At 37.1% G+C, this 23079-nt stretch overlaps 1 protein-coding gene and 1 pseudogene across 3 annotated transcripts in view; both read right to left on the bottom strand.

The window, feature by feature from the left end:
* The window catches only part of DACH1 (dachshund family transcription factor 1), a gene marked incomplete at both ends in the record, with an annotated part of 446771 nt that overhangs the window by 366580 nt on the left and 57112 nt on the right, over positions 1-23079 (bottom strand). The gene's annotated exons all lie outside the window — the stretch shown is intronic.
* LOC308511699 (small ribosomal subunit protein eS6-like) overlaps positions 10661-23079 on the bottom strand; it is a 67313-nt pseudogene continuing 54894 nt past the window's right edge. The window contains exons 2-3 of the transcript in view: positions 11383-11901; positions 10661-10919 (exon numbers count right to left, since the gene is read on the bottom strand). The product of the transcript in view is annotated as a small ribosomal subunit protein eS6-like (transcript). The remainder of the gene's footprint in view (positions 10920-11382; positions 11902-23079) is intronic.

Genomic DNA, 23079 nt, shown 5'->3' with positions numbered 1-23079 from the left:
AGTCAGAACTGCTTTACAATTCAGTAGGCAAAAGCCTGCTGAAGGATAACAAATGACTTCATGGTGAAACTGCTATTGAAATTCTTTCAGTATGTGATATTAAAAACAACTGAACAAACAGAGATAAGGGACAAATAGGATTTGAAACAGACATTTTTTTTTTTTACACTGCAAAAGAAAAACAAATGAATGCTCTCGTTGAAGTTATATATACCTTTCAGTGATTTCACTGCATGGATTTGCTTAATGTATGAACTTTTTAAACTGAAGTTTCTCTAAATATCCCTCTAAATCCAGTGGGACCAATTCTAAAATGCCTCTTTTGAACCAAAATTATGATTTTGAAGCTTAAATAAAAAGGGAGGAATCAAGGTAAGTCTTTTGCCGACTCGATTTACAGGTTTACTCTGACATTTACCATAATGCATGGACATGATGGTTTAATAAATATTTGATGATTAGGATGCCCTATTTAGGGAAGGCTTTTTTTCTTTATTGTGTGGTATCTAAAGCTAAAAGCAAAAACTTAAGAGTTAAAGACTATGAAAATAAAAGGATTATAATGAAAGTTATCAAAAAGTGTAATTGAATAATGTATTTCATTCAATTCAGTCCCTTTTAATGGAAGAAGTTCTAAAAGTATTGGCTTTGCAAGAGAAACTAATATTACCTTTCAGGTGATCAGGAGAGTCAAAATCTAAGAAACAAAAAGAACATTGCTTTGCAATGATTGTTTTTATTTCTTGCTTTGAAGGGAAGATGAAAGGCTATGTTTAGTTGCTATTTAGTTAGGTGTTCCTGTTTTATTCTATGGCCAGATCAAAGCAACCATCTCTAAATTTACAAAACAGTTCACAGGGACTCTGATAATTGAAGGATAGGCTAAATGATCTGCATCAACAACATATGAACATAGAATCTGCCAAATAAAACTCATATTATTAGGTCTTCAAATGAGTCATTATTTTGCCTAAAAATAACCAAATAACTGACTGAAACCTTGCATGACAATGAGTTCCAGATCATCCCAAATTAGCATATATGTGTGTTAATATATAATGGGTCCAAAATGCTGCAGCAAATTATAGTGATCATCCTTTAGTCTGATTTAGATTATTCTTCAGGGCAGACACTCAATGCTTATTCATAGAAGTATGCCATGTGCATTCGCTTTTATATCAAGCTGTCTCAATTTAATCCATTTGCTATTTTGGACATCTAACAATGATTTACATTAGATGAATGCATGTTAACTCTCAATGATAATGTTGAACCACTCTTTTTCTTGATAATTTATTACACAATAACGGGGTGGAACTATTCCTTAAAGTAATAACTTTCCAAATGAATTCAAATTTAAATTGGCTTATTAATATTTTGGTGAGCAATACCATTTCATTCAAACGAGCATTGCTCAACCAACGCTGAAGTATACAGAGAAGTAGAGCGCTCCAGGACAGTGTCCTTATTTCACATATCCAATAGCCAAATGTAGGTCAGGTTCATAAAGTCTAACTCTAGTTAGCATTCTTCCAAAACCACCTCAGCCCATGGACAGCATGCCTCTCCTCCATCCAGTAATACTCTTCAATTATATCACTCTCTTGGCATGGGATTGTGTCTGTTTTTATAACTCCTTTCAATTATTTTTCCACTTAGCTTCTTACGCTATAGATCTTGCTGCCTTACCAGATTATACTATTGGAACAACCTTAATAGTTCATCACATTTCATATACAACTCAGCACAATGCAATTTACTATAAATTCTATGTCCAGTAAATTCCCTTGATTATGTGACATAATATGTTCAGTTCTTGTTTCCAAAACTCGAGGAAGATAGAAATAGTTAAATACACAGCAGAGAACAAAGATTATTATTGATCTAAAAGAAACATAGCTTCTAAAACAAATGTTTGATAAAGACACACACACACACACACAAGACATACACATACTTGGAATCTAGACAATAACCAAAAAAATATATATATATACAGATGAATGACTGCAGATGATTATTTTCTATTTCTTTAAAGATGAAGGATACTTTTAGTTTTGATATTAAATAATAAATTCTGAAAATATCAATAATAATAAGAGCAAAATATGCTAATTAGGCTGGACGTCCTTCCGGATAATGCCAGGGCTGTGAGGGAAGCTCGGGTCCCGGGTGCCAGAGGGAAGCTGGTGCCGGCAGCTGCGGGAAGGAAGGCCTACTCTTGCACGAATTTCATGCATCAGGTCTTTATTTTTTATATAAAATACATATTAATAAAATAATATTATAAACCCACCTTGTAAAATTTTTTACTTGAGAAGTTAGATTGAGAATTCAGCCTAGTCTTGTATTTATACTTTTTAACTAATAGTCATCTTATGCCCAATGACACCCTCTCTTAAATGAAAAAATATGAGCATGCCATCTCAAAGAGACATATAATCTTATTGGTGGGTGACCATCATTTTACTACATCTAGCCCTCATATTATTTTTAAGACATTTAGTTCTTAGCTTGCAGTGTTAAATATCATGTTCAACTGGGAAGAAATATTAATATCAGATAACGAGAACTATAAGAACTTGTATTAATTTTATCTGACTTCATAGGAAGAGGGAGAACAGAAAGAAAGGGATCAGCAAGCAGAACACAATGGAATAATCTAAAGGCTCCTCTGTTGGAACATCTTTTAGCCTTGTGGTAGTCATCTTCCATTAAAGAAACATTAAGCATATTAAGAAAAATCTATTTTTGTAAAGTTTTACTGAAATGGTGAAGGTCTTAAGTAAACACTGGTAAATGTTTTCCAATAGTGTTACAATTGAGCAGAAAATAGAATGAAGAGTAAAACAACTTAACAATTTTACTTAACTGCCTAGAATCCTTAGTTATTAATTTGACTTTTTTTGAAGGATGACAGTAGAACATGTTTATTGAAGAACTGAACTTCTATTACTCTCATTGCAAAGCTGGCTAACTAAATCTCTAAGACTCAATAAAAAAAAAAGTGACAGAAGACTCTTCAGAACCTTTCAAAATGGAGAGATAATCTGAATTAACTTTGAGTCCTAAGACACTTAGACAGAAAGGCTTCCCCATCTCAGCCTTTCCCCATCCAAATCCCTTATTCATCCGTTCCTTGCTCTTAACTAAAAGGCAAAATGAAAGAAATTAACCACCTAGCATCTATTTTATTTACATTTTAATCCCATGAGATCTTTTTTTCAAATGAGAAAACTAAGACTCAGAAAATTGCGGTAACTTGACCAAGGTAAACCAAGTACACACAGCTAATGAATAGGAGAGGTGGAACTGGAACCCAGATCACCCTTCTGGGTTTAAAACCCCTTCGTTTCCATTAATAATAATTTTAAAAATATACTTGATACCTTATTAAGAGGCAGGCATTTTGCTAAACATTTTAGATACCATAACTTCGACTTTGCCATAATTTGTGAGATAAGTTAAATTATACCTCCCCCCCCCCCCCGCTTTTTTTTTTAACAAATAAAGAAACAAAAGGTTAGAGAAGTTAAGTAACTTCCCCTAAGTCCCAGAGCTGATCAGTGGCAAAGGCAGGACATGAGCCCAGGCAGTCCAAACCCATGCTCACTATCTACTCATCCTCAGAGTGAGAAAGCAGGCACTTAATGAGATGGCCTGTACAACCAGACGTTCAGTGACCTGGATTCCTCTATGCCTTGCAACCACTGTTCCTATACCACTTTGTCAAGTGAATGCTTATACATAATTGTATAAAGGAGAGTCTTGCAAGGGCCAGATTGACAAAGAATAGCAACTTGGCCCTGGCTAGTGTGGCTCAGTTGCTTGAGTATCATCCTGTGCACCAAAAGGTTGTTGTTTGGATTTCTGGTAGGGGGCATGCAGGAGGCAGCTAATGGCTGCTTCTCTTTGGCATTGATGTTCCTCTCTCTCTCTCTCACTCTCTCTTCCTTTCTCTCTAAAAATCAATAAAAATATTTAAAAAAAAGAATGGCAAATTAACATGATATTCCTGTGTCAAGTTGTTCTGTCATGTTGTGTAGGATCACTTAACTACTAATCCCCCTTAAATGAGCAAGCACTTTTAAAGGGTAAACATAGGCAGAATTCCTTATGTTAATTTTCAAGCTCTTCAATGGACATTCAAGTACAAAAATCTTAGTTGCCCATCATTTTAACTGAAAAATAAAATCAGAAAACAAAATACATAATTCCCCTTAATGGGGAACCTCATTTTGGTAAAATTTGAGGTCTTTTTCCCCTAGGTCCATGGTCGGCAAACTGCAGCTCACGAGCCACATGTGGCTCTTGGTCCCTTGAGTGTGGCTCTTCCTAAGCCTTAGGAGTACCCTAATTAAGTTAATAACAATGTACCTACCTATATAGTTTAAGTTTAAAAAATTTGGCTCTCAAAAGAAATTTCAATCGTTGTACTGTTGATATTTGGCTCTGTTGACTAATGAGTTTGCCGACCACTGCCCTAGATAATCCTAACCAGGTCGCAAACCTTGCTAGCAAATAACTTGTTTAGAATATACTGTTTTAAAACCATAGCCAGAAATAGTTAAAGGAAATTTCATTGAATCAAACAAAACATTCTTTGAATTCCTAGTTAATTAATGTTTTTTGTTTTACTAAGTAATATAAATAAAGAATATGAAAAGAGATAATATCATTCTTCCCAGAAAAGCCTATTTCTTATTTAGAAGCACATGTCTAGCTAGATTGACTTCTCTATTTACCAAGAAAAATGATCAGAACATAAAGGAATGAGGTCTTTTAAGCTAAAGACATAATACTAATTGGACCTCAAGTACTTAAAGAATGCTGTAGAGATAGAAGTGAATTCACATTGCCCAGCTCATCAGCTTCATTTCTTAATGCTTTTCCTAAGTCCTACAATTCTTTTATGAAGCTTCTTGATATTCCCACATCGTGCCATATTTATTTTCTTCACTCCTTGCTCTTTTTTGCCTTTTACTTTTACATTGTGGCCTAGTTCACCTCCCAGATCCTCTGAAAGGTCTCCCATCTCTCCAAGGCAGAGCTGGTAATAACTCTTTTGTTCATGATCCCACAGCAACCTTACATTATACTGAAATCATTTATTCAGAGTCAGATTCCTCCAAATGGATTAAAGAAATTGTATTTCACCTCTTATGTGGACTAAACATAATGCCTGACATAGGGCAATAAACAGAAAAAAAAAAATCAGATTTTGCAATCAGCCAAATATTTATTCCCAGACTTCCATGATTTATAGCATCTTGATCAAGTCATTTGGCCATTTCCAAAATTCAATTTTGCAGTTCTAATATGGAGACTATAATATCTGTCCTACAAGACTGTTAGATTAAATTTAAAAATGCATGGTCCTGGCTGGGTAGCTCAGTGGGTTAGAACTTCATCTAGATACACCAGGGTTTCTATCTCTGATCAGGGCACATACAAGAAGCAATCAATGAATGCATAAATAAATGGAACAACAAATCAACATATCTCTCTCTCCCCCACCCCTCAAATCAATAACAAAAATGCATGTACTAGTCTTTTCAATGGTATGAGCAGTTATACGCATGGGATAAAATAACATTAGACCATTGTCAATTGAGATGGAGTAACCATTTCATCTCTTCTGCATGCATGGCCTAGATGCATGTACACAGCTTTGCATAATGATTGGCATGTAATAGGTGCTTCTTGGTGGTTATTTATTAGAATGAATAATTTATAGTAACAAGAAATTAGGCTAAACATTAAGACACTATTTCTTAAGAAAGGTAGCTGAGACATGAACATTCCAAGCAATATCGTAGACTTTTGTCTTTTCCAGAAGTTTTAAGACAGGAGTCAGCAACTCTTTTTCTGGAATGACTTATATTATTAGACAAGAAAATTTCAGGAAAGCTCCATTTAGCTTTCAGATTTTCTAATCATCAACCTTTCTAATTTTGTAACTGACTTCAAACTGTTTCGGTTTTTAGGGTATTGTTACTTTCTTCATGCAAAAAGAGTTCAAATAATATTACTTGTCTTTTTGTACCAGAATATTGTAAAAAATTTAAAGAATATAACTTAAGCTTATTTTCATAAAATTATTCCTTACAGATCAAAATTTAACCAGGTAAAACTATCCATGACTCTTGTAAAATTCTTATTTACTTTTTATTTTCCTTTTTAACAACATGTGGTATATTATACTATACCACTTGTACAAATCTGACTCATGACAAAGCTTTTGAACTATTACCAAAGTTTCAGTACTTCTCACTGGAAATACCATAATGTTTCAGTTTAATGATTTAAGGTTGCAAATATTCCTTCCAGAAAGAGTTACAACACCTCCCAAGGCACACTTACTATAAATGGGACTCACTTAGCAGGTAAACACACAAGAAATACTATATTTCAAACTAATTATAAGAACTATAATTAATTAGGAAATCACATAAAGAAGAAAAGCACAGAGTTACAGCACACACTTTGTATAAAGAACAAGTAAAATACTGTACTACATTGGAAGCTGGACAGTTCATATAAACATTCAATTAGAAAATTTACCATTAAATTTTGCCTTGTGGAAAATGTTTTATTTCCCCAAGTGTGTCCAAGGATATCTATGGACAGAAAATTGGTTTCTCCTATTGCTTCTCTTTGTTAACGGTTATCTCCAGTAAATTTAAAATAAAAATTACTCATTATTGTCTTTCTAGAAGAAAATGAACATTAATTTTTCTCACTTTCTTACTTCAGATATAATCTTTCTACTAATTATGGTAGAAATCTTTAGTTGTGTATTGTCATTATTGAATGACCCTATACTTATCTTATATCAGGGATGCTTTAAGACACACACATACACACAGGCATGTGCACGCACACACTCTTTAGCTTTTAACTTGAAATATTACTAACAAATGTCCCAATTTCACCCTGGAGAATGTAAAAAAAAGAAAAATGTGTCCTCTGAGGGGATAAATGCCATGGGAAGAAGAAAAAAAGTTAAGCTTAAATTTAGAAATTTAATCCTAACAAAACTTAAAACACCTCATGGTAAGATGATATTCTTCAGATAATTGTAGATGCCTTCTACCAACCAGCACACAGCCTGAAGTGACTCAGTCTTTAAAGGGTCAAAATTTATTATCATTTCAGTTCATCTAATAAGTAATGTTTTTGCCGAACAAAACCAATTCCCAATAAATTCTCACTGTATTTGTATGCGATGATTTGATTTAGAGGCCTATGGGGAGACACCATTTGGTAGCACAGGAGCACGGAGGGGTAGGTGTTGCTGGGGAGAAGTAGGGCTCATGTGCCAGAAGTGTTATTGTGTCAGGTTGATTTATTGAGTGAGCTTCACTTCACCGAATGTTCCGAGATATTTATTTCCCTAAAGGCTCTGCAAAGATATGAACAGACCCGCATCCACAGATGTCATCATTGCTCATTTTACCGAGTCATGAAATTTTCTCAACTGCAATTTGTCCATCTAAAATTGCTGTAACAGAACAATGTCAATAGTAGCATCCAAGTCCAGCACCACCTTCTATATAAGGATCTGTTGCCAAATTCGGTACTTCTGTGCAACTTCATGGTAATTAAAGTGACAGGGCAGTTTGACTGTAATTTCAAAAGAGTTTCTTAGAGAAGTTGCTCCAATTTTTAAACTGTACTTTGAGTGCTCAGATAAAGTGGAAACTTTATGAGGAACCAAATCAGAATACATAAACACAGAATAATTTATCTCCATCAAAATAAATATAGGTGTACAGAAGTAAGTAAAGGAAGGAAGCAGACTACATGCCACTAAAACCAAAATTTCACATATGTCACTTTTCTGAAAATCACCTTTAAATTTAGTATCTTATTCTAGAAGTAGACTTTCATCTGTTTTATTTTTCATCGCTCCTTTATCAAGCAAATAAATCATGAAAATTGATTTTTAAAAGATGCTGCTATGTACGCGTCCTTTGCCTATAACTTTTATTCAAAAACACATATGCTAACATGTGAAAAAGTTCTTAAGGTGCATTCATAATGCTAAACATTATGACTTGGATACTTTTCATAATCTCATCTAAAATGATCTTCAGGACCTAATAAAATGGCAATGTCTGTTTTAAATAAAAACTGCATGCTTGTGTGGAGTGTCAGAATTTGGGGGGTTATTTAAATATGTTAATATTTCTCATTATGCCATTAACAATAACCTTCATCCATTTGTGAAAAACATTTTGCCAAGCATGCACATAAAAAATTAGCAAGTGAAGCAAAATCACCTTAATTTGCTTTGGACCAGCAAATAACCAACTAATTTGCAGAAATCCCTGCCAAGCACTCATATTAAATGCTTCATGCTTATTTTATGACCTCTGCTGCTCTTCTCCTTCCCGGGCCCTGAATCATATGATCATTAACATATTGCAAGGTCTGAAACTTTATTTTTTACATTCTTTAATTAATGCCTGTTTATAGAAGGCCATAGGACTTCAGATCCAGTTAATGAAACTTCGCTCCCCCAGGCCCCTGGAGCCCAATAGAGAGCTCTCTCCTCTGTTGTTTTAGTAGCTTTTTTCCAACTGTTTGTTTATACACACTTAATTGATCTCCTTAGTCCCAGAAGCATTCCAGAGACACAACCTGTTTTGAGGCAAGCTAAAGTTTCCCCCCTTCCTTTATAAAAGCCTTGAATGCCCAAGGTTATCAGTTTTAATTTGAAAGTTGAAGATTCAGCTTTATTTACACTGTCTAAAAGTAAAAAGGGATACAGGCCCTGAAGTGTTTATTTTTACATTCATACATAGCAGAGGGGCTCACAAGTGCATACTGTATATAATTATTTTGATGTAAAACTAAGTAATTACTAAATGCTGCTATGTCTTATTTTATGGCATTGAATAAACGCAGTCTTCATAACAAGTTGAAAATAAAAACAAATCAGACTGCCAATGCATGAAATTTTCATGGCTCTTCAATTTACATTTTACATATTCCCTATGACAAGAATTTCTATTATGCTATTCCTTTTTCTGCTATAATTAAATTAAAAAAGTAATTGGCTGGTGCTGCACACTGCAGCAATGTCTTAATCACATAGACAAACAGTTTTACAATAGCTTACACCATTTGCCACATGGGGCAATGACATTATTGTACCAGACTATAAACTCGAGACAGATATCACATACCGGTTTTCAACCACCGTGTGGCAAGAAGAGAACATGAGGTTTATTCGGCACCCTAATTGGCACCTCTATGATGGAATTCCCAATTAAGAAAAAGTGGCTCAAATCTGGCCATGTGGTTTTGAAGTCTGCCAAAATTTGAAGCTTACGCATCTGCACATAGTGCTTATACACTAGGTACAGAATACAGTTGAAAGTATATATATATATATATATATATATATATATATATATATATATATATATTAAATGCAGTACGTACTATGAGTATTGGTGATAAGAAATCATTATTTCTGCATTTTCCAGTGGAAAAATCTTAATGGTGCATGTGTATATATTCTATTCATTTTTATTAGTGTTCATTTTATGAAGATTTTTCTGTTTATATTTTTGGTGAATGCTACACTAACAGTTTTTAAGGGTGAGGAGTTGAAGCCATGAACTCTTCGATGCTTCTATAAATTTCACTGATAAGGGATTCATGAGAGCTGGATCTTAATTCTGGCCTTTCCAGTAACTCAAAGGGTAGCTTGAGTGAGTTGCTTTAACTTTCTGAGTTGTAGCTTCCTCAGCCATAAAATGAATAACTTAGACTAGATTACCTCTAAGGTTCCATGCAGCTCTCACATGCTTTGATGATAATATTTGCTATGAAAAATATCTGAGAAAGCAACTAAAATAAGGCACAGGTGCTTACAATAGCAACAAGGAAGCAAAGGGGGATAGAAAGCTCAGAAGTGTAATTTGGCATAACCAGAGTGCTAAAGAGAACACAATAAATAAACAATTTTAAAAGCACAAGGGGAAGCAAGTATATTGTGTAGATCAGCTTTTTCTCTCTGTTGGTTTTAGTAGGGAAGCCCTGTTTAAAATACATTGGCAGGTAAAAAATTTAGAATGGTAACTTCTAGAGTTTTGATTTATCTATTTAGTAATGGTAACATTTACTCTTTTTTTAAAATATATATATATATTTTATTGATTTTTTTAGAGAGAGGAAGGGAGAGAGAGAGAGAGTGAGAAACATCGATGAGAGAGAAACATCGATCAGCTGCCTCCTGCACATCTCCCACCGGAGATGTGCCCGCAACCCAGGTACATGCCCTTAACCGGAATTGAACCTGGGACCTTTCAGTCCACAGGCCGACGCTCTATCCACTGAGCCAAACCGGTTTCGGCAACATTTGCTCTTTTACAATAGGACATCTTTTCTCCTGTCTGTTAGCTAGACACAGCAAGTAGAGAATGACCAGGAAAGATTTTTAAATCTTTATAAAACTAAGATGGTCTCAGCAATGCCTACACTCGATTACTTAACCAAGATTTGGAATCCTCATTTAGCTGCGACCTCTGAAAAACACTAAAATGATCCATTTTGATAACATGTAAGCCTGTTTTCTAAAATGAAATTGCATTATCCAAAATTGCAATGGCATTTTCGTAGATTTTTAAAAAAACATTGGCTCTCTTTATTTGTTACAAAAATCTCTGTTTTGACTGGACTCAGACTTAGAGGCAGAAGCTCGCAGAGAGGACAGTCTCATCTCTTCGCAATCTGCTCCTGCGTTTTTCTTTGTCCTCCTTCATCCTCTTAGCCAGAAGCTGAGCATATTCTGCAGGGGCTCTTCCTTGTTTTCCTTAGTACGTGGTTTCTTTGGAGCAATTAGCCTGCATTAGTGTTGCAGGACACGTGGAGTAACAAGACGCTGCATCTTGGGTCCTTTAGTCCTAGGTCAGTGGTCGGCAAACCGCGGCACGCGAGCCACATGCGGCTCTTTGGCCCCCTGAGTGTGGCTCTTCCACAAAATACCACGTGCGGATGCGCACGTACAGTGCAATTGAAACTTCGTGGCCCATGCGCAGAAGTTGCTTTTCGGCCTGAGTGAGTCTGTTTTGAAGAAGTGGCGTTAGAAGAAGTGTATAGAGAGGATGAACGAAAGGAGATAGACGAAACAGGTATACAAGATGAGTGTGGATGGAAGAGTTGGAAGGGGTCGACCTCAGCGAACGTACCTCAATCAGATTGAGGACGTGTTTAGCAAAGGCCAGCTTAGGAGTACCCTAATTAAGTTAATAACAGTGTACCTATCTATATAGTTTAAGTTGAAAAAATTTGTCTCTCAAAAGAAATTTCAGTCGTTGTACTGTTGATAGTTGGCTCTGTTGACTAATGAGTTTGCCGACCACTGGCCTAGGTTTCTTACCTTCTTTGTTTAGAGGCTTTCTCCCAATGCATTTGTGGGCATCCTCTCCTTTAGAGAGAATGAACAGTTTGTGGATTCTGCAAGCTCTTTTGGGCCCAGGCGATGAGGCACAGTGGGATCAGTGAGACCAGGAATCTCTTCTCCCTCTTTTTCTACAATGACCAGGTTGAGAACACTGGGATTGGCATCCACAATGCAACCCCAAGCAGATCGGTGTTTTCTCTCTCCAGTTCTCCTCGGTCTATACCAGGAGTGCCCCTGACTCAGCAGCAGGCAGACTCGGCCATGGGGCAAGACACCGGCTTCCTGGGGAAACCTTGTTTGTCGTTCCCACCACTCATTCGAACCACATAACCCTTCCATTCTTCACCCAGAGCGTCAGCAGCAGCTTCTGTGGCCGTGGCCTTCTCACAGAAGGTACGAAGTTTGGGTTCCTCCTCCACTTTCAACGGGTTTCTGGCAGCCAGTGGCTGGGAAAGAGATGTTGAGCTCAGACCCTCCTCTGCCTAGAACCGGGGTGTTGGAGAGCTACGACTGCAGCGAAACCCTGCCCTGGGGCTCGGTTCATGTCCCCCGAGCCTCTGCAACCGCTGCCGTCTCCTCCACCTTGATCCTGAAGCCCATTGTAGTAGAATTTAGCAGCACATTTGAAGTGCTCTTAGATCGCTTTAATTATTATTAACTTAAGAAGCCCCTTTCATAAGGAGATCCATGTAATGATAAACAAACATACACCGTGCCACATCCAGGGAGACATTGCACAACCCTAACAGACCTTTGACAAACCCCCCTCCAGTGGAAGGGGGTGATCGGGTATTAACGGAATATAACAAATGGAAACGGCGTCTATAAAAACTGCGTATTTGAAAGTGGGCAAGATATGTGAAGACGTTTCTCAGTGCTCTTTAGACGCATGTCACTTGTGGAGAGGCGCACAGCACATTGTCTCCTCTTTGGAGAACCCCGCCCCTCCTTTCCCACGCAGCGCTCCCTCTTCCAATTTCCTCATTCTCACTCCCTGCCTCATGGTAGAGCACATTCAGTCATTCCTGGCAAGGTGCTCAATAGCTGAAAGTCTTCAATCTTCACATAAATAGGGTGCAAATCAAACCTTATGATGGTGTAGTCAAGCTTTCAGGATCTCTGTTTGCCACCAGAAGTGTCAGAGTTTAGTACCTACTAAGCCATAGATTTATGAGGAAATGCTTGTAGATTGACAAGCAATTTTGTAACAAATGCATCTTCAGCGTTAGATTCACAGGAATGTTTAGGACATGCCTAAATGATTTAGTATTTCATACCTCTGCTCAAAAGAACAGTTCATATAAGTCAGTTCTATCTGAAGACTGTCAATCAAGCAGAAACTAAAAGTAATTTTAAAATATCATGATTCATTTATAAAAAAGTTTATCTCTAGAATTCAGGAGTGCGCAGTTCCAAGTGATAGACCGATAGCAGGCAAAGTTTGAAATACTTGAATTGAAGCAAGGCAAATTGCTTTTCTTATGTAGATATGAAATACAGAGCACTTCGGATTACTTTTATTTATGAGCTGTCAATATTTGAAAATATGCAAAGTTTGAATTGTTTCCCATTTGCCCCAGACTTTAAAAAACATAATTCCTTTTCCTAATGTGCTACCCTTCAGGGCAAGGAGTTGCCATGAACACCACCCAGTCACACAGAATTACAATGTTCTTTATCTTGCTCAGTACTGAAGAAGAAGAAAAGAAAAAAAACTTCCAAAGGTTTGGAATCCTGAAACCTGTAAACAAAATCTGTGGAGCAGATAAAATTTTAAATGGCACAATGCAATTAAAGCTGAATTCAATTTGAGCACACCCTGTCCATCTGTCAGAGGGAAACAAAAGCCGAGGAGCTCCATTATTGCTGAATCCCTGCTCTTGTTAATTTGCTTGCTGAGAGATTTCAATTTCTAGGAAGTGCACAAATTAGTGTTCAGTCAGGGCTAGATCCTCAGTAAGTATAAGCAGATGGTGGAAATCAGCCCTAATCAAGTGGCCAAAGCCGTTTTTTTTCTGTCTGATTAAAGCATTTTAATCCTTTCAGATTGTCTGCTTTTTTAGCAAATATTCACCATCCTTTATATTCCTTATATTCCAAGAGAGATTTAAATTTACCTTATGCACATGAAAGGAATAACTTTAGAAATATAGTTATCAGTTCTGAGTTGCAAGCAGTGGCCAACTGGATTTGTAAATTCATTCAATGCCTTTTTTCTATTATATGGTAAATAATTGTTTGAATCATTATTAATTTATATGCTAATATAAATAAGGCATATTTAATCTCTTGTGGTAGAATTAAATTACTGAAGGAAAGACTAAGATTTTTTTTTTTTTAGTTTTAAGATTAAAGCTAGCAAAAACAGACCAACTAGGAAAAGTAGCATGCATGTGAAAATCTCTCACCAGAGAAGATAAAGATGTTATTCTTTACATTAATAAAAACTAACAAATATATTAAATTTAATGAAAGAATGCATTTAACTCAGAGCAAGAGCTAAAAAAAAAAAAAAGCAAGAGCTAAAAACTAAAAAAGAAAGAAGTCTTTTGTAAATATTGCAAACAAAATTAATTAAAATGAAAACTATATAATTGTTCTTAGAGTATGAGACACACTCTCAAAATGTAAAAACCACTGTAATCATTATATTATAAGTATGCCGAGTTTGGTTGTGTTAAAAACTCACCCTAACATTTATAAGCCAAGGAATATGTGAAGCAAAATTTTAAGACATTTAGCGAAGCAATGTGAATTGTGATTTAATGGTGTTTAAACAAACAGCTGGCAAAAACAAAGTTTTTCTGCCTCTAACATTTTATCCAGGGCATATGAAAAATAAACTGTTCTAATTATATGAAAAATATGTGTGATATTAACTTGGGAGCAAAACATTAAAGTGTATGAGCATATTTAAGGGTAAATTCTTACTATTTTGAAACCTCTCTTAAATGTAGGCACACTAATAAGGCGTATTTATGGGGAGAAAAAGAGCACCAGTTTAACATCAGAAAGTATTTTTAAGCAAGCTGAAACTTTGAGTTGAACATCTGTATGATTTCTGATATGCTGAATATTTGTAAAATTTCTGGTAGTGCTTTAACATCCTGTTTAGCAATTCCATTACACAAGCAGATTCTTAACAAACACCCTAACAGTTAGATAAAATTTTATAAGTACAAGTGTTCATGTATATTTTATGTGTTTGTTTTAACTAGAATAATTACTAAAGAATTGCAGTTTTCATTTCCTTATTTGAACATTTAAATTTGTATTTACAAATTTTAAACTAAAACATATTCTGTGTGCCAAATCTGTATATGGTGCGAAGTTCAGACACTCGCCCATGAGTGTAAAAGGTGTTACTACCATACAGAAGGGTAAGTGATTCCTTACATATACAACTTACCCTTATATTTTGAAGTTTCTTCTTAAACTATTTTTAAAATTATCATTCCAGTGTAAATCATCAAAAAAATATAAATCCTACTATAAGTCTGTTTCATGGAGATAGCTTTCGAGTTTTTCCATTTATAAAGATGAATTCAGCTCACAAAAGAGAGTTTGTATTACCTTTGTATTCCTCCCATCCATTCATTATCTAACAGTATAATCTAATAGTGAAGCATTGCCCACAAGTGAACACCCTCTCTTTAAAATCAGTCTTAAAGCATTGGATCCTCTTAGGCATTTTATAACTTGTTTGTGCCTAGGCCTGAGTACTTGACAACAAGCCTCTATAAAACATAACTTGGTACCAAGCTGAGAAGAATACAGGCTGTGCAGAAAACATAGACTTTTATATCCCCGTTTTTTAAAAAATATACTACTGCAAGCAGATGTAGGAGAATGCACTCAAGAAGTTCCTGTCCTTCACCCTCATTGTTTTACCACTACCACCTCTCTGATTCTAGCCTCACACCTCTCCCTTGGGCAGTTTCATGACTTCCTCTTTGGCCTCCCTACATCTTATGAGATTCCCTTCCATCAACAAAATAAGACTCCTTTTCCTACCCAGTGTAGGCCCTTGATGTGGTGGCTCTAGCCAATAGTCAAGGCTGCTCTGTCTTGACCCTCCAGCTAAGCTTATCCCTCACTGACTACATGACATGCCCTCGCCTCTCTAATGCCCTGACTTTTCTCCCCAAGTTCTCTCCATCTGGAATGCCACTGCAAATTAGCTCTAACTGCCAAGATACTACCCAGAGCTTGTCTAAATGTCCACTAATTCCACAAAACCTTCGGTGGCGGGAGCCTCTCCTGCCCCCGTGGCATCACTAAGGATGTCCGTGGGGAGCGTAAAATAATGTTTCTCGAACTACCTTCTCCTCCATCACAAACTAGAATAGGTGTTTCCCCACTCTTTGCTTCAATACCTTGTTTTAGTTTTTCTGGTACATCTAAGTAGTTACAACATTCTGACTTGCATTATCCAAAACTATGTACATACATATTTATATCTTCTCTTCCCTACCACGTGAGTGTCTTTTGTGTTGGTTGGTTGGTTGGTTGGTTGGTTTTACCTTCTCTGGAACAAAGTACCTCGCATGCTATGGAGCTTCACTGTACAATACAGTCGCCACTAGCTGCATGTGTCTATCAAATAAAAATATAAGAAGTTTTAAAATCTTGTTCCTCTATTGTACTTGCCACATCACATTTCAAGTGCTCTATGACCATATATGGCCAGTGGCTACTGAACTAAACAATGCAGGCACAGAATATTTTAATCATCAAAGAAAGTTCTATCCAACAGCACCATTGTAGAGACTCACCAATATTGAGTTCAATTTAAATTTATATATCATTATCATCCAAGTGCCATGAGAACAGGAAAGAAAGAAGGAACCTTGAAGGCTATTTTTTTGATAGTTTGGAGGACCAGCTGATGCACACACTCAACTCCCTTCTCTGGGAGGCTTTGATAAGCTGAGAGCATCTAACATTTGCTATCTCCATCGTATTAAAACCACACCAACTAGGCCAGAACAATTTTCTGATACTTCATATATAATTGATAGTGGTTAAGGAAATTTATACGGCAACTGTTTTGCAGAAGCTTTCATTCACACTTTCAATATTTAAAAAGGCTGCTGTCACGGCTGGTAGGAATAAAATTAAACCCACCAGCTGTGGTTTGTTTTTTGAGGAAAACACATAACGTTTTATTTCTGCTTTGTCTGTCATCCTTGTAAATGTCAGTATACAGAATTGAAATGTACTGAATACCCTCGTTTATCATTAGAATCTTCTGAAAATGCTTGTGTGTTTTTTTAATTAGGTAGATATTTTAGTAATTTTTAGTGGAGATTTTTGTTTATTTTTATAGTCTACAAGGCACATCATTTTCATATTTGCTCAGAAAAAAGTGATAATAAAATACATTTGAGACTGTCTAATTTTTATATTCTTTTTTCATGGCACTTTTCATCAAAAGATGATCAAAGACTATTTTAAAAAGAGACATATTCTTCAATTCTTTCATTTATTACAATTTTGAGGCTATTCCAAGAAATGTCTTCCTAGGTTACTTAAAATTGACCAGGTGTTTAGCCATAAAGGTCAAGAGTATTTTGCTGAGAATTAGTAGTTTTCAGGAGACATTCTAGAATCACAGCACTGAATTGTAAAGTGTCCTTTTGATCTATGACATTGATATTACACACTGGGATAATAGAACTTACTTGTCACAAAATCCACCTCGAGTGTAGAGAATATACTCTGACAATTTAATGTTTTTCCATTAGTTTCAACTAGGAATAATTGTATTATACTTTTTAAAATGTTTTTGGCTTATAAGCAGTCAGCCATTGGTAATTACCCTAAGTACAAAGACAAGTATCAAAACTTAGGCATTACCTATTATCTATCAGCACTTAATGTCATTCTAATCAAAATAAAATCATTTAAATAAAGGAGCATTACCTATTATAGAGAATTCCCTGATCATATTTCTCTGAGCTCACCATTATCTCACAACACTATTAACTACTCTTGGTCTACTTGCCTCTAAATATTTCCTTTAGTAACCCATGATATCACCATCTTCTCCCTGATATCTCCACAGAGTGTTTATTTGAATTAGATTAAAAAATTGGAGTCCTTCTAAATGCCGTGACCTTTTCCTTAACATATCACAACTAGTTAATTCTTATCATCAGTTGATTGTGAACTAAAAAGCATACAGTGGACATGTGTTTACACTGTAGTCTAGGAACATGGCAGAAACACCAGCCTGGGCTCCCAGGACACAAAGGAAGTAGATGGTGGTGGCAGGACAAGATGGGGGCAGAGGTGGATTCCAGGAATGAGCTGTGGGAAGGCACAAGAGAGGAATTTCTGGCACTTGGCACTTTTGCCTAAAGCAGGCCCTGCTTTTGCAGCACAAAATGAACAAGTTAAATCAGTATTCTTATATCAGCACACAGGATATTTATGTTAAATTAACAATTGTCTATTAAGATGGTAAGTTTCTATCCAAAAACAATAGCACAAAAACAAGCCAATAAAACTATTTGCCAATATATTTATAGTTCAGGAGGGTAGCTTCAATAAGATTAAAATAAATAATGGGACCTCATGTTTGCCAGTTCATTCGCACTTTCAGCACCCTTGTCATTTTATAATGCTCTGCCAGTATTTATCACAGATTGCAAAAAGAAAAAAATCCCTGAATGTGTAAAAATAGCAGCTGTTATTTGCCATTAACAATTGGGCAACTTCATAAATCTTTACAAACTCACCAAGAAAACAGAAGGGTGTGACTTTAAGATTAATCAAAGTAAATGTTATTCTGTCTTCAAGCCAAAAAATAATTTACGTTTTTGTTTTAAGCGACTATTCCTTTTGTTTATAAATATTTCTAGAAATTTGAATCTAATGGCATACCGTTGGTCACTACATCACATGGACACTAATAGAAACATTTGGTGAATAATTTCCTAAAAATCATTAGATAAAATAAAAGTTTTTAAAATAATTTTTGCTCCCATTCAAATACTTTGGCAGTATCTCCAATTCAAATTTCCATTATTTCTTGGATATACCATGGTTTCTATGTCTCAGCTGACACCGCCTGGGTAAAGTAAGCCTAAAAGGTCCTTCTAATTTCTAACCTTAATAATCACTATTGTCTCCTGAATGCTCTCCAGTGTGACTATCATCCCCATCAAATAATGTTGCCAAAGCAGCTTATTTACTCTAAAAGTACAACTCTCATCCAACATCTCACTTGCTTAGTAGCACGTCTCATAGACCTTTCACCATCTGACCATTTCTGTATCTCTATCATCTCTAGCCTTGGACCAATGGTCCCACAACAACCCATGATGAGCAGAGCTCAAAACCCTCTCTCCTATATTTTTAAATTCTTGAAATGTTTTTCTCACTGATTTACACAGATATCTTCAGATTTCTGAGGCATTAATCTTAATTCTACTTTATTTGTGTAATCCCTGGTTAATGTGCTGCTTCTAAAAAAGTATCCAAGAGATTTTTTGGTTGTTACTATGCCACAAATCTGTTTCTGTAACCTCAACTTTCATTACTGACCAGAATTATCCATTTTATGAGTCCCCTTGATTGAATTAAACATCTGTCTGCAAAATTTCTACCATACTTTTGCTCTGGTCAAAGCTCTAAACAAATTTTCCAGTAGTTTGCAAAGAATTTTCATTATTTTTATAAACACAAAGTAATCAAATGAGAAATAGAAGCATCTTTTGAGACTCTAATGTAATCTGTCTGAATCCTTCATAGAGGTGGTTTTAATATAACATCATAAGATGTAAAATATCATGTTTCCTACTGTCAAGGTCATTTGGTCACTGATTTCAAAGGAGTCGATGTTCTGGAGCAGTTTGACATCCTGCTTGTATATCTTAAGCAAGGTTTAGTCAATAAAGTAGGAGGAATCATTAGTTATTCAAGGTAAAACTTTCAAAAAATGCGACTAAGACACTTTGACCTTCTCTGGATCAGGAAATGCTCTGTGCATCTTTATGCTCTTTTAAATATAATTTGTCTAAACTGTCTAAAGTAAATCAAAAACTATCACTCAACCCTCTTAGTAAAAAGGGTAAATTTTAATTGCAGAACTTAAAACCTCACAATTAAAAGCTGTGTTCCTGCTTAAAGCCAGCACAAACACAGGCGTGAAAGCTGATGCATACAAATTAGACTTCTTAACGTATTTGTAATTCTGAAGTATAACTCTAAAGCATAGACCATTTATGTGCTTTTCATACGAGAGGAATAAATTGGATGATTGTTATACTTTCATAAAGTTTTGTCATTTATGTTCTTAATAACTAATGACTCTCAAAATCTTTTATCTGATGAGATAGTCATAACATACTTCAAACAGAAAACAAATACATGAAAAAAGAAAAAAAAATCCTTTATCTTGAAAAAATGTATTTAGAATCTTATTAACATGTATACTTGTTAAATTAAATTTAAAATGATTCCACTAATTAATAAACAAAACAAAAAAGTATATCTGATCTATAAGGAAAATAATATCAGAAGGAAAAAATAAATGTTATTACTGCTAAGCATATAGTAACATCAATTTCCTGTTCCTTCCAAAGATGTATTGCCTTCTACATGGGGCATAGCCTTACTTAATCCCAACTTTATAATAAAATATATGTGCTCGAATGACAGATCTTCATTGTTCTAACTACTAGGAGACATGAGCATAAAGATATAGCAGAGAGAAAGTACTAATATATAGAGATATTACAATTAAATATTAACTAATATGCAGATCCTAATGTCAAAAGAGGCCAAAGAGGAAAAGACAGATGACTCACCCACTTCTGAATCTCAGCCCCTAGAGTTCCGAATTCTCAGAGAAACAGGCTGAGGAAGGAGTAGCAAGAATTAAGTTGTTTTTAGTACTCAAGGATGCCATGGTGGAGGGGAAGTGTGTGTGTGTGTGTGTGTGTGTGTTTGTGTATGTGTGTGTGAAGAGGTAAAGTCACTATCACAAAGAAAAATAACACACAAAAGTGTTGAAAGGGAAAGCTGATTTAAAGACCAACTTTGCCAATTCCACTATTTTACCCCGGTTAACAATCCTATCTAATAAAAGAGAAACATGGTAATTAGCATATAACTGCTACCCTTCCCATTGGCTAAACAGGGTGATATGCAAATTAACTGCCAGCCAAGATGGCGGCCGGCAGCCAGGAAGCTTGAAACTAACGTGAGGCTTGCTTGCTTCAGTGACGGAGGAAACCAATGTTCCCCGCCTGCTTTGCCGGCCTCTAAGCCTGCAGTTTGAAACATTGTAACAAATATAGAAGCTAAACAAAACCCCAGAAACCAGGTTTCAGAGAGCCGGGATCTCAGAGCTGGAGTTATACATTGTTTCGATTATAGAACTGAAACAAACCAGATACCTGCTTTCAGCAGCAGAAGCCTAAGAGCTGGAGCCTCAGAGCTAAAGCTGGCCCAGAATAAAAAAAAAAAAAAAAAAGAAAAAAAGGAGCGGTTGGGAGCTTCCGTCACCTGCCAGCCTGAAAACAGCCCTCGGCCCCTCACCCAGACTGGCCAGTCACCCCAGTGGGGACCCCCCCCTATTCCAGGACACCCTTCAGGGCAAACCTTCTGGCCCCCACACGTGCACCAGGCCTCTATCCTAGATAGTAAAAGGGTAATATGCCTCCCAGCACCGGGATCAGCGGAGCCGCGAAGCCTCCCAGCACCAGGATCAGCGTGACAGGGGGCAGCGCCCAAACCCCCAGATCGCCCTGCGGCTCTGTGTGTGACAGGGGGTGGGGCCACAACCTCCCTATCGGCCCTGCTCTGTTCGTGACAGGGGAAGGCACCCCAACCCCCTGATCAGCCCTGCTCTGTGCCTGATAGGGCAGAGCTCCCCAACCCCCTGATCACCCTGCAGCTCTGTGTGTGACAGGGTGCGGCACCCCAACCCCCCCCCCCCCACGGGCCCTGCTCTGTGTGTGACAGGGTAGAGCCATAACCTCCCCATCGGACCTGCCCTGAGTGTGACAGTGGCGGCGCCCCAAGCCCCTGATGGGCCCAACTCTGTGCTGACAGGGGGGAGCTCCCCAACCCCCTGATGAGCCCTGCTCTGTGTATGACAGGGTACGGAGCCCAACCCCCCTGATGGGCCCTGCTCTGTGAGTGACAGGGGGCAGCGCCCCAAACCCCTGATTGGCCCTGCTCTGTGCGTGACAGGGTACAGAGCCCCAACCCCCCTGATGGGCCCTGCTCTGTGCGTGACAGGGGGTGGCGCTGCAACCTCCCCATTGACCCTGCCTTGAGTGTGACAGGGGGTGGTGCCCCAACCCCCCAATCAGCCCTACCCTGAGCGTGACTGAGGGTGGCATCGCAACCTCCGGATCCACCCTGCTCTGTGCATGACAGGGGGTGGCGCCCCAACTCCCCAGTCGGCCCTGCTCTGAGCCCGACCAGGGGCTGCACCTAGGGATTGGGCCTGCCCTCTGCCACCCGGGAGCAGGCCTAAGCCAGCAGGTCGTTATCTCCCAAGGGGTCCCAGACTGCGAGAGGGCACAGGCTGGGCTGAGGGACCCTCCCTTTCCCCCGAGTGCACAAATGTTTGTGCACCGGGCCTCTAGTCTATACTAATAAAAGGGTAATATGCTAATTAGACTGGATAGACCAGACGTCTTCCGGATGTCCTTCCTGACAATGCCACAGCAGCTGCGAGGGCTGACAGTGGCAGCAGCAGCGGGGTGAAGGAGGCAGTGCCTTCCCCTTATACCTGCCTGGAGGGAGGCCAGGCTGCAGTTTAAGGGAGCAGGCCTACGCCATCCCCTGCGGGCTCCTGGACAGTGAGAGGGGGCAGGCTGTGCTGAGGGACCCCCCTATCACTTAATATACTAACAATCAACAATTATTGAGAGCCTATTGAATTCTAGGAACTATATGCAATATTTTGGTTATTTTATTTTACACTTACAAAAACAATATCATTAAGAATTCAGCAAATTACACATGAAAGAGAAGCTAAATGTCATAGAAGAGACCAAGATTTGAATTCAGGTTTATCTAATCCCCATATCAGTGTCCTTTCTGTCACATTACATTTTACAATAAAAGGAGACTCCATTCAAGGGGAAAAAAAAATTTTGTCATATGTGATTACCAACGTGTAAACTTTAACAGAAATAATGCAATTTAGAATAGGGAGCATCTACAAAAAAAAAAAAAAATCACTGGATTTATAGGAAATGTTTAACATGGATTGTTTATGAAACAAGTTCATTTCCCAAGAATTCATTAATTGAGGTATAAGTTGTAAAAGCATTGACAAGATATACAGTGGACTTAGGTGACTTTTTAAATTCTGAACAGAAAGAGAAAAATACTATGAATTTGCCTGTAGAAATGGTATAGAAAAGATAAATTGATTGCTTGAATCTTTTAGCACAATCATAACAAAAGGTTCATTTGGCTTCAACTTCATTATTTTTAACAAAATTCACTACATTACAGTTACTCGTGGAGTACAAAGTACCATAAATAATTTAAATTAAACTACACTTGTCAAAAGAAATGAACAAGTAGGTTTTACGATGCAATACATTTTATGATGCCTTTAATTCTTTAATTTGTGTATTTTGCTTAGTTGCTAATTCTGAAAACACTATAATCTGCAGAGATTCCTG

The sequence above is a fragment of the Myotis nattereri genome (genome assembly GCF_964212035.1).
Source record: "Myotis nattereri genome assembly, chromosome: 2".
In the NCBI taxonomy this organism is placed as follows: domain Eukaryota; kingdom Metazoa; phylum Chordata; class Mammalia; order Chiroptera; family Vespertilionidae; genus Myotis; species Myotis nattereri.
This window is presented reverse-complemented; position numbering and strand designations above follow the sequence as displayed.